Source organism: Saccostrea cucullata, unplaced genomic scaffold (genome assembly GCF_032062105.1).
Source record: "Saccostrea cucullata isolate Sc308-1 unplaced genomic scaffold, CSIRO_AGI_Scuc_v1 ctg4201, whole genome shotgun sequence".
Taxonomy (NCBI): Eukaryota; Metazoa; Mollusca; class Bivalvia; order Ostreida; family Ostreidae; genus Saccostrea; species Saccostrea cuccullata.
In genome coordinates this window covers 7,844-20,066 of record NW_026935710.1, presented here as the reverse complement: position 1 = coordinate 20,066, position 12,223 = coordinate 7,844, and the positions used below count along the sequence as shown (strand labels likewise).

The 12,223-nt window shown below is 34.9% G+C and overlaps 1 pseudogene; it reads left to right on the top strand.

Moving 5' to 3' along the window:
* The first annotated feature begins 505 nt into the window (after nucleotides 1–505).
* LOC134243602 (elongation factor-like GTPase 1) lies at nucleotides 506–10,481 on the top strand (annotated as a pseudogene).
* The last annotated feature ends 1,742 nt before the right edge of the window (nucleotides 10,482–12,223 follow it).

Sequence of the window (12,223 nt, the reverse complement as noted above, 5' to 3'; positions counted from 1 at the left end):
CACAAGAACCTTATGAGGATCTTTTGATTTGTGTTTGAATCAATATTATTGTATAAAAAAGTTATATTTTAACACATTTAAAGCATCTTATACATTTACTTTAATTAATGCTCTATATAAATAATGTAGAAATGATTTATTTGAAAATTTTCAGGAGTCATTGTCGATAACTTCACTCACCACTTTCTCTATTAGAAGAAAGAATAAAAAGCAATCGTTTCTCCAGCTGGTGAGGAAGTTTGACTCAGGGTATTAAATAAGTGCTTCAGATGTTTAACAGTATTTGACTATAAATTCATCATATTTACCCCACGAAAAAAATAATGTGTCTATAAGTAAGGCAATAATAGGTGCATTTTAAATATTTTCACCAAATGAATGTGTTGACAAGTGACAATAATGTGTTTATTGTAAGTAACAGGGCGCAAGTTAATTTTTACTTTTTTCACAGCTTTCATAAACTGCTCTGCATCAGAAGAATCTCCTGTGATTGTACCTTTCCATAATGTTGCAAAATGACAAGAAAATGCTTCCCCAAAACAAAGGTAGATATTTATAGCTAAGCTAGAATGATTATAGTCAATACTAATTTATAGTATACATTATTTTCCCCCAGGATATTGATTGATGTTACTTGCAAGAACTGGGAAATTTTTCTGTACAAATAATGTATGATATTTGACTGTACTGAATAATTTGCTGCATATTAAAAAAGGGTGTAGGATTTTACATTTTCTGTGCATTTGGGCAAACCTTAAACAGAAGCTGAGGAAGAAAACTCAAAGAAAAAGGCAGAAAGGGCAGCAGCTAGGAGTCAAGGGCAGACAACTGAGACAGTATCTCAGGAAGGGGAGACTACTGAAGGTTGTACAAGAATTTGAGACATTAATAATCTAAAAGTTCTAGTGTGTCTGGTTCATTTATAATTTACAGTTTTCATTTTATTAAAATGAACAATAAGTAATGTACAAATACGACTTATTTGATTTGACTGTCAGGTCAGAATGTACATTTTTTCAATATTACAATAACATTTTACAGCCCTTAACCCCCTTCCTGAGGATGACCCAGAGAGTAAAGAGAAGGAGACAGGCTTTGTGTTTGTTGCGTTTGCGCGGGTATTTAGTGGCACCATCAGAAAGGGACAGAAGCTGTATGTACTGGGGTCCAAACATGATCCAGCCCTGATAGCTAAAAAGGTACAATGTAGACCCACTGAGGATTACGGTAAACCAACTTTTATTCATCTGAGAGCAATATTAATGAGTTTTGCGAGCTACTTTAATTCACTACTTTATACTTTAAATACTTTAAATATTTATCACGGTGAACCATTTATTTTGCTTTATATTGGCAGAGAATGATTTTTTAGTAGCATAAATTAATATGACATTGCTATGCATGTATGCTATTTTTACCAAAACTTTTTTCATATTACAGATACATAGTGGTGAGAAAATAAAAGAAGTGAATAGCATTCAGGAGTTGTCACATGATGATCCTGTGACCTGTGTCACTATCAATTGTTCGAATTCATGGAGAGGGATTTGGAAGGGATGGACCACATTCCAGCAGGGAACATACTGAGCTTGTACCAAACAAAATACAAAACAAATGTATTTCCATTAAAAAAAACTTTAAATTATGAAAATATTAGGTGAATTTGTATAATGTTGCATTTTCCTAATTTTAGATCTTATTTACATACACAATAAAAGTACGTCATTACATAGAAAATATATGAAAATAAATTATAAGATTGTTTTATAGTTAATTATAACAATCATAAAAAGGAAAACGGATCAAAAATCTTATTGACAAACAGAAGTTGAGATCTTGACATTCTCAATGTCGTGAAGTCACCTTTGAAAAAAATAATTTTATTCGTTTATATCTAACTATGAAAAACAAACCCGAGTATTCTTTTTTTTCATTAGTCGAAGCCCAAGTCATAATATATCTTTTTTTTTAAATTAAAGAAATTAATTGAATGTAATCCACAGTAATTCTTATATTAATATGCACATTTAAAAGAATAAAGGAAAATCAGATATTTTAAAGATTTCTTTTTTAGATGAAGTACAGTGACGAAGTCTAAAATATTGTTCATGTACAGGTACTTTGTTCTGAAGAAAATTGCTCAGGTTTGGTCTTCATAATTAGATATATAAGCGATAAATTTAATTTTTCAAAGGCAATTTCATGCCATTGCAAAGCAATATCGTCATAGGATTATTTTTTGTGTGACCCAACAAAAACTATTTTTTTCTAACTTTTGAATTTTGGTATCTTTTGGAGGATATAATTTTACAAAAGTTGATACAATTTATGGACAGTTATTTTTCAAGAAGAAAAAGAACATATTTTTTTCGCGATTAGAATCGGACTAAGCGGCTTTAAAAAAAAAGATTTTGTATTTCTTAACAAAATTTGAGAACTTTTTTTTAGTTTTTTTATGATTCAGTTGACCTATTTCTATCTGTTATATCTTTGTTCAGTGTATGGCTTCATCCTTCGTTGGTCGTAAATGTTTGAACATTTTTAGATTCTTCTCTGGAACCACTGAACCAATATCAACCAATTCTGGCACTAATCATCTATGGCTAAAGGGGAACAAAGATTTTGAATTCCATAGTCCCTGTCCCCTTGGGTCCCGAGGGATGGAGCGAAAGCCATTAAAACTAATGCAATCTTTAAAAATCTTCTTTACTCCTGGACATCAAACAGTCAAACTGTTGACATAATTGTAATAATCAAACTGTTGACATGATTGTAATAAGCATTCAATCCTTTACAAAAATTGTGAAATGCATGACCCAAAAGTCTGGTTTCTGGTGCTAGGTTGGGGCTATAAATTATGTAGTGAAAAAATGCATTAATTCTTTCAATTGAAAATCTTCTTCTCTGCTCTTGGGTCTTAAACAAACTAACTACATACATAGCTACACATGTATGATGAGCAAAGAAGCCTTTTCCAAAATTATGAATTTTATGGCCCCAGGCTCACGTGAACCCTAGAGGAGTGGGGCTCTAATGATTACATACTGAAAATGGATTTATGCTTTGAAATCTGCTCCTTGGTATTGAACAAACATTTATGATTAGCAAGGGTGCCTTTTACAAAATAGTATTATGCCCCAGGGTCAGGGGTTCCTATTGGGTGGAGTCACTATTGATTACATGTAATGCTGATTTTTACTGATTAGTTAAAATGAATTTCTTTCCTCCCCTTCTTTGTTGATGGTATTAGGTAACCAATCCATATGTATAGTTATGATGGTCAATGATGAATCTTTCAAAAGTTTGAATGAAAATCGTGACCTCTGGTTTAAAACACAAATTCAATTGTGGGAAAGTTGTTACATATGAATTAAACAAAATAAGGAATAATCAAGTTTTTTCTGCTCTTTAATTTATCCAGGAATTGGAGGTTTGGAGGACCACATCCTGAAATCAGCCACTGTGTCCAGTACCCTGATGTGCCCAGCTTTCTGTGATCTCTACTTTGATGCTGCTCCTATTGTCAGAGTGGCCATTGAGCCAAGTCACACTCGTAAGTATCTCTCATAGAGACCATTTGAGTGTGAAAAAAGTGAATCTGCAAATCATGGCCCTCAGGGGTAAGATGGGTCAGAATGGGGGTAATATTTTACATGGGAGGCATGACTCTGGTCTTAGCTTCTTCTAAAGTTCGAACATTGTGTACCTCATGTTTAGGACTAAAGGTCTAAGGATAGTCTTTTATATGTTCAGGCCAATTAAATTAGAAATAGCAAAATATTCTTAAGATTTAACTTCAAATAAAAGATCATGTAATTTACTTTGGTAAATACTAGAGCCTCAATATTTCTTGGTCTGTAGAAAAAGATCACATTTTTGTTTTGAAAATGTTTATAATAATACTGCAACTTTACAGAAATGTTTGTGACAAAAGTTGGCTTTTCTCTTCAGTGAGCATGAAGAAACCGTTATAATGTCTAATATCAGTTTAAAAATATACATTGTTCCCATGCTTGTTGAATTTTTCTTTGCTTATATGTTTACAGTGTTTATAATTCCCTTTTGATGTGCATTATGATAATAATGAAACTCATGTGTAAGACAAAAGTTGTAAATTACAAATTTATAATCTTAAGATCTCATAGTCTTAAATTTTTGCTTTTGCGAATTTGGGTCAAAATAGAACGTTTCAACTGTTTACATTTTCATTGGTGATTTATTTTTAAGAAATAATGCATCTACAGCACCCTCTCTCATATAGAATATAACACACTCACAGTGATGTATTTCACTGCAAATATTTGATTTTCTTAACTTGTTTGTTCATTAATTGTGCAGTAAATAGATTGTCCTTTGTATCAGTACACACTCCCCAGGGAAAACTCAGTCCACATTCTATGTAACGGAGGAACTGTCCATCCTGGTCTATAATGTGGACACAGTCATTGTTATAATCAGCTATAAGGATGTGACTCTGACTGTCTGTGGTGATTCCTCGTGGATCGAATGGTTTGTTCTTTGGAGCAGGAGTATGTCCAGTGTACCTGAATCTCAGTTTCCCTGCCTGATTGACCACCACTACTGCTTTAGCTCCCCAGTCAGACACACAGATATCCAAGTTCTTGTTCTCAGTTATGTCTCTATAATAATAACCAGGTGAATAGAGAGGTTTACCTTTATCATCAAACTGAATGGTTTGTTTCTCTATGTATATGGATGAGTAACGGACAACTTTTGTTTGATTTTTATCATTACTTTCCATGATAACCAGGAGGTCACCAGAGGAGGTACTACAGACACCTTTAGGATTCCAGTTCTGTAGTCTGATCACCTCCTCTATCTTCTCATTCTTCACAATCTTCACAATGATCACAGTTTTATCATTGTAATCAGTATAAACTAGATCTCCACTTTTTGTCACTGCTATGTTCAGATGGCCAGTTCCCTGACTTGGTTGACTTGATTGACTTTGAGTAGTGATCCCTGATTGATGCTGTAGAGTTTCATGGTTTTGCCTCCACTTGTCCAGATTTCTTCATCACTCAGACAGGCCACACTAATAAGATTATATTTAAACCCAGTGTCTATGATGGTGACAGTCTCTGGTTCATCAAGCAGCTGTTTGACTGGAGGAGAGGATCCAGCTTCTGGTGATTTCTGTGTTGTCTTCATGCTGTAGCCATGTTTATCTGAAGTCAAAGAACTTGATTTTAAGGCTCCAAACAGCTTATTAAGTTCTTCTTTTTGTATTTTTCTGAAACGAATTTGGGTAAAAATGGTACTAATTTGTTTGGAGGGTTTTTGTATGTGTGTACATTGGATGTGACACTAAACAGTTTTGACAAGTCATTGGTGTCTATTGCAGTTTCCATTGAATTGATTTCAACCTTAATGTCAGATATTGTCTTGTTTATTTCATCCAGATGTTTCTGTAGAGTTTGTATCTGTGTGTTTTTCATCTCATCAACTTCAGCTTTAAGTTTCTTGACAAGTTTGTCAATTTCTCTGTGCCAGTCCTCTCCATGTTTTGTTATGGCTGTTGAGAGATCTCCATATTCCTTTTCTAACTGACTCATTCTGTTTTGTACATCAGAGGCAATGTCCTGGTAGGTTGGATAAATTGTATCATTTAATTCATTTTGTTCTTGTTTAAGCAATTCTTTTTTGCCATTGAGAAAGTCCAAGAGTTTATATAATTCATGACCTAAATGTGTCTTAGATGCAATACAACTAATGCAGACAGGAATGTCACATTGTTTACAGTACATTTCACATCTTTCTTTGACATGAGTTTTACACCCAGGGTAGAGTGGGGTAGATTTTCTATCCTTGAAGTCCACAATTTTATGAGGTTTTGAGAGATTAGCTGAAGCATGTTCTCCCACACAGGCCTTACACAGGTTGACAAGGCATGTATCACAGTGCATCTGTACCACAGCGGTCTCACACAGGTCACATCGCATCACATCCTGGGCACTGGTATTAGGGTCCATCTTTAAAATTTTTCTGAAGCATAAAAAGTAAAAATTCCTTCTCATGGCTATTTTTATATTTAAAAAAATAAAAGGAAGATTATTAATTTGCTGATAGAAATAGACAAGTCATATCTTTCATTGAATCTTTCTATAGAAGCTAGAAAATTTGTTAAATTTAGGTAGACTTTGACAACCTGGCTAATGTTAACCTTCTCAACAGTATTTTCTTATTAATAATGACTTGTAAAATCTCAGATATTTTGTCCTACGTAATGTCGACAATCCCACTTATCTAGACTTTTATTCACAGTCTAATGCACAAACATGACCCCGTATATGTCAACAATGGTATTGAATTCTCATTCAGGGTTAAACCCTAAAGAATGATTTTCCTATTTTTAAAAAAAAAAATATTTTAAAATACTAAATTTACCTCCTATGTTTCTTACCTGACTTCAAAAATGGCCGCTGTCCCTGATTGATCCCAAACTGCAGTCTATCCCTATGTACTCTGATCATGTGACACACCTATTATCTACCTGTCAGGTGTTTATACTACCTGGTTAGAGGGGGATTTAAATACCTAAATTTTTATTATTTGTATGAGAACAATGATATCTACAAAAAGAGTTTCTGATCCCCCCAACATTTCTATAAAACTATAAAATTTGATATTTCACCTGTGTTATTTTCTTTTCTGATGTTTATAATTCCTGCCGTTCCATACATGAATTTCTACACAGGCATAAGAACAATGATTTCTGCAGAAAGAGTTTCTCATTTTTCACCTACATTTTCTCATACATCAAAATTCAATATTTCTCTTTGAAAATGCAAAAGAAAGGTTTTAAGACGTAATGTGGTGACATTATCATTAATATTAAATTAATGTACTTTAATCAGTGATAATTAGTTGAAAGAGCTAGGTATAAGGCTTTAAATTTATTGTGTACATGTATATCTATTTTTCCAAAGGGAAATCATTTTGAATTATGCCGGCAAATTGACAGTATTTTTTAGGTGTGTTTGGACCTTAACATCAAGAAATACACCATAATGATGTTTATTTTCAAAGTACTTGTATCAGAGTAGATAGAATTCTCCATGGTTGAGGCCTTTATGTGAATTAATCAAACATATATGAAAGAGACCAATGGAGTATTTAGCTCTTTCGGTCAGAGATGACTCATAAGTTTAAGACTGATTGCAGTAAATTTTGTCACAAAGAGAAAATTGACAAGGAATCATTTTTCCATTCATTGCTATTTCACATGGTTTCAATCTCCAGTGTTCCTTTTCTCCTTTAATGTTTCACATACAAGGCAGTAGAGCTACAGTCTTCTCAGAGACTTCTTGTAAGCGTTCCTGGGGCAAAGGGTAAGATGGGCATTTCTGATCAAGAGTTTCCAGAATTGATCCCTCCACCCCACCCTTCCCCAAAAATATGGCCCATTTTGCTATTATGTGAAATCAAATTTAACTTATGTATACATATAGTACATGTGTAGAAGGAAAAAGATCATTATATCCAGAACAGCAAGCTAAAGTAAGTATTTTTGTCACTGCACTCTCATGATGTGTAGGCCCAAAATTGTTCATCTCATGACTGAAATGGTTCCACAATAATGAGTTAAAGACTTTGTATACAGAGAGAGATAAAATCTTTTTCTGAAGAACAACAGGGTCAAAGTGACTCAAATGACCTTTTGTGGCAATTAATCACTTGTTTTAATTCCAAGCAACATGCAGAAGTTGGTGGAGGGTCTGAGATTGTTGAACCAGGCTGACCCATGTGTTCAGGTTCTGGTTCAGGAGACGGGTGAACACGTGATCATTACAGCAGGAGAGGTTCATCTACAGAGATGTGTGGATGACCTCAGAGAAAGGTAAGATAAGTGTGTTTGGGAGGTATCCTTCAGTGTCTTAATGTCTGTTGGTCTGTAAACAATACTTAAAATTTTGAATATGTTGTTTCATAAATGAGAAGATCATATGTGTATTCCAGCTTGATACTTCTGATGTAATCATTTGATGAAAACTTTGAATTGACAGACTATACAGTTGTGCCTCTTTGTTTTAGGTATGCCAAGATAGACATCAATGTGTCTTCACCAATTGTCCCATTCAGAGAAACAATTGTCCCTCCACCCAAAACAGACATGGTGAACGAAGCCATCTCAGACCAACGTCAGGTCATCAAGAAAGATACTGAAGATGATGAAATCATTGAGCCAGGGTTAGTGGAGGTCAGCACGATCAATGGGAGGTGTACCCTCAGGATCAGGGCGGTGCCTCTTCCGGAGGACGTCACACGGCTACTGGAGGAGAACCAGAATCTGATAAAGACAATGTGTCAGATCTCCAAGGCTCACGGTAAGGGGAGGGAGGGACTGGAAGTCCAGCAATCTGTGATAGACTCTATCAGAGAATTCAAATCTCAACTCAGTAAGGTTTTCCAGGCTTCTGGAAAAATATGGAGGGATGCAGAAAATCAGATATGGTCGTTTGGACCTAAAAGAGATGGACCAAATGTGTTACTCAATCGTGTGAGTGGATATGATAGAGCTAATGTGTGGAACTGTGTTGAACAGAAGCAGTGGGAACTAAAGCTAAGACAGTATGATAACAGCATAATCAGTGGATTTCAAATCGCCACCCTTGCTGGGCCCCTTTGTGAGGAGCCCTTAAGGGGTGTGTGTTTCATTATTGAGGAATGGAACTATGTTAGGAGTAGTCACTCAATTTCTCTTGATGAAGAAGTTCATAAAAGGGAGGTAACTCAAATTAATTCCTGTGATAATCCTACCTCAGTGAGTCAGACTGAATCTGTGTCCGCAATAAATCAAAGTGAAACTGACAGAGACAAGGATGGCAGCGAGTCTGAGACTGAGTCTACTGACAGTGAGATTGAGCCGTCTCAGCCGAGACAGAAGGAGGGACACAGTCACATGTCAGGTCAGCTGATCTACTGTGTGAAAGAGGGCTGTCGTAAAGCTTTCCAGACCAGACCTCAGAGACTGATGGTAGCCATGTATAAGTGTAACATACAAGCTACTGCCGAAGTCCTAGGTAGGTGAAATGTCATCTGACCATAAAGTTATAAAAATATTCAAGGGGTATTGATCAGAATTGTGGATATAAATCATTCATATTTCAGTCTCTATAGTTGTTTTCAATGAATTTTCAGTGAAAAATTTTAATTTTGTTACAGAGCATTTTGTTTGCTACCTCGGTAATGAATAATTTTATGAATGAAATTACATGACTTTGTATAATGTTAAAGTTAAGCAATTTGGCTAAGTTGTTGAGTTCTTATTCAGTAGTTCAATGTTCTTTATTTTTGGTAGGAAAACTTTGTGGTGTCCTGGGTAAGCGGTTTGGTCGAGTTATTGAGGACACAATGATGGAGGGCTCTCAGAACTTTAACATTAAGGCCGTGCTGCCCGTGGTAGAGAGTTTTGGATTTGCTGAGGACGTGAGGAAGAAGACGAGTGGCTTGGCCAGTCCTCAACTGGTTTTCAGCCACTGGGAGGTCAGTATTACACAGGCTAGGGATGTAATGTATTAAAGGAGTTAATTAATGAGGAAGAAGACAAGTGGTTTGGCCAGTCCTCAACTGGTGTTCAGCCATTGGGAGGTGAGTACTGTAAACCAACTTTTATTTGCGACAACTTTTTTTCGCTATTTACCATGGGTAGTATATCAGTGTCTAGAAAGAAAATGTATGAATTAATAATTTGAATAGTAGCTTTTATTAAGTTGATGAACACAGTCCTTTAGAAATCAATTTTTATAAGTGGTGTCAACGAGAACCTGTGTAACTGTTGAATGATTCAAGTATTGCTTAGTAAAACTGCTATTCAGTTACACGGAATAAATACTGTGAAATCACTAATTTTCATGGGGGTTTAGTTTTCGTTGTTTTCGAGGTATGGAGAGACGCACGAATATATGACCACCACGAAATGTAAAATTCCATATGCATTACTACCAAACATTTTCAAAACATGAATTCAAATCCCCACAAACCAATATTTTTTCCTCAAACCTAAAAAATTCCACCCCACGAAAATTTTACAGTAATTAGTAAATAAATATTGATTGTTTATAAACATATATGTACACATACTTCCTGAATTTTCTTTACCATTAAACTTGATCGAGTGATTCACAAATAATACTGATTTTCTTTGATTAGTTTTCACAGTTTTTCACTCCGGTATTCAAAGCTATCAATTGCCATTCATTCATTTATTTTGTTATTTTTGACAGGTGTTGGATGTTGACCCTTTCTGGGTGCCCACTACAGAGGAGGAATACGCTCATTTTGGAGAAAAGGCGGACTCTGACAACAGAGCCAGACATTATATGAACCAGGTCCGGAAACGGAAGGGACTCAAAGTGGATGAGAAAATAGTGGAGCATGCTGAAAAACAAAGGACTCTCACCAAAATGAAATAAATAGTGAATTGTTAAATTTAATTTTATTTATGTCTGTACGTGTTGTTTGAAATAAATTGTTAAACTTTTTGAATCTTTTTTTTTGCCGTTTTGTTATGGTGATTGCAGTTTCATTTATTTTTTTTGTACAAACCTCACCATTAACTGAAAATGACTATATATATATACATTACACCACTATCATAATTTAGACATTTTGAAATCTACACTACCCCATGCCATGTGCACATTATATACTTTTCTGGCCCAGTGGTTCTTGAGAAGAAGATTTTCAAAGATATTTCCTATATATTTCTATGTAAAAGTTTGATTCCCCATTTGCCTTTTTGAAAATTTTAGAATCTACACTTTTATATCTTCCACATGAGTTTATTTTTACTTGCCTACTTGTACAAGATTTTCAAAGATTTTTCCTATATGTTTTTATGTAAAACTTTGATTCCCCATTGTGGCCCCGCCCTTCCCCCAGGGGTAATGATTTTTACAATTAAAAAGCTACACTACCCCAGGATGCTTCCACATAAGTTTCAGCTTTTCTGGCACAGTGGTTCTTGAGAAGAAGATTTTCAAAGATTTTTCATATTTATTTCTATGTAAAAATTTGATTCCCCATTGTGGCCCCGCCCTTCCCCCGGGGGTCATGATTTTTACAAATTAGAATCTACACTACCCTAGGATGCTTCCAATAAGTTTAAGCTTTTCTGGCCCAGTGGTTCTTGAGTAGAAGATTTTTTAATGACCCCACCCTATTTTTGTCTTTTCTTGATTATCTCCCCTTGTGATTGGTCATGGCCCTTTATTTTAACAATTAAAATTTCCCTTCAACCAAGGATGCTTTGTACCAAATTTGATCAAAATTGGCCCAGTGGCCTTGACAAAACTTAAAAGTTTACAGAAATTTTATGTGATCAGAAAAGCTCACTAGCCTTCGATATGTTTTGATTCCCCATTGTGGCCCCACACTTCCCCCGGGGGTCATGATTTGAACAATTTAGAATCTATATTACCACTTCCACATAAGTTTCCGTTTACTGGCCCAGTGGTTCAGATTTTTTTAACACAACAATTTTTGTCTTTTCTTGATTATCTCCCCTTGTGAGGGGATATGTCCCTTCATTTTAACATTTAAATTTCCCTTCACCCAAGGATGCTTTGTACCAAGTTTGGTCAAAATTGGCCCAGTGGTTCTTGAGAAGATGTCGATGTGAAAAGTTTACAGACAGACGGTAAATGCAGAAAAGCTCACTTAAATTGGGCCTTCGGCTCAGGTGAGCTAAAAATGACTTTATATCTATACATTTAATGTTGACGAGAATCAGAGGGCTATGAAGCTACAATGTATATGCAGGGACAAATTTTTTGGTCACTTGAACTACCTGGTAGATGCCTTTTTAAAAAAAAATTCTTATCAATGTTTATATCCGTCTTATTAATACTTGCCAACTTGTACATAATATATTACATGCAATATATTAATTAGAATTTTGTTGGGCTGTTAGCATATTTATTTCAGACTGCTTGGCATTTTCTAATCTTCTTCATTGTGATATATGATTTATGTAAAAACTAATATCAGGTACCATAAATTTTCATTAAAAAACAAAACCTCTGGCATTGTCAAAACTAAAAACAGATATTTACTTAGACACTACTGATATGTTTACTCATTAGCAAACTCTACCAGCTAAATTAACTTTATATTAACCAGCCTTAAAATGGATAACGAAACAAGCTGATCTGTAAAATAATGTCAGTGTCACAACCTTTACCTGGATAGCTCTTATGGT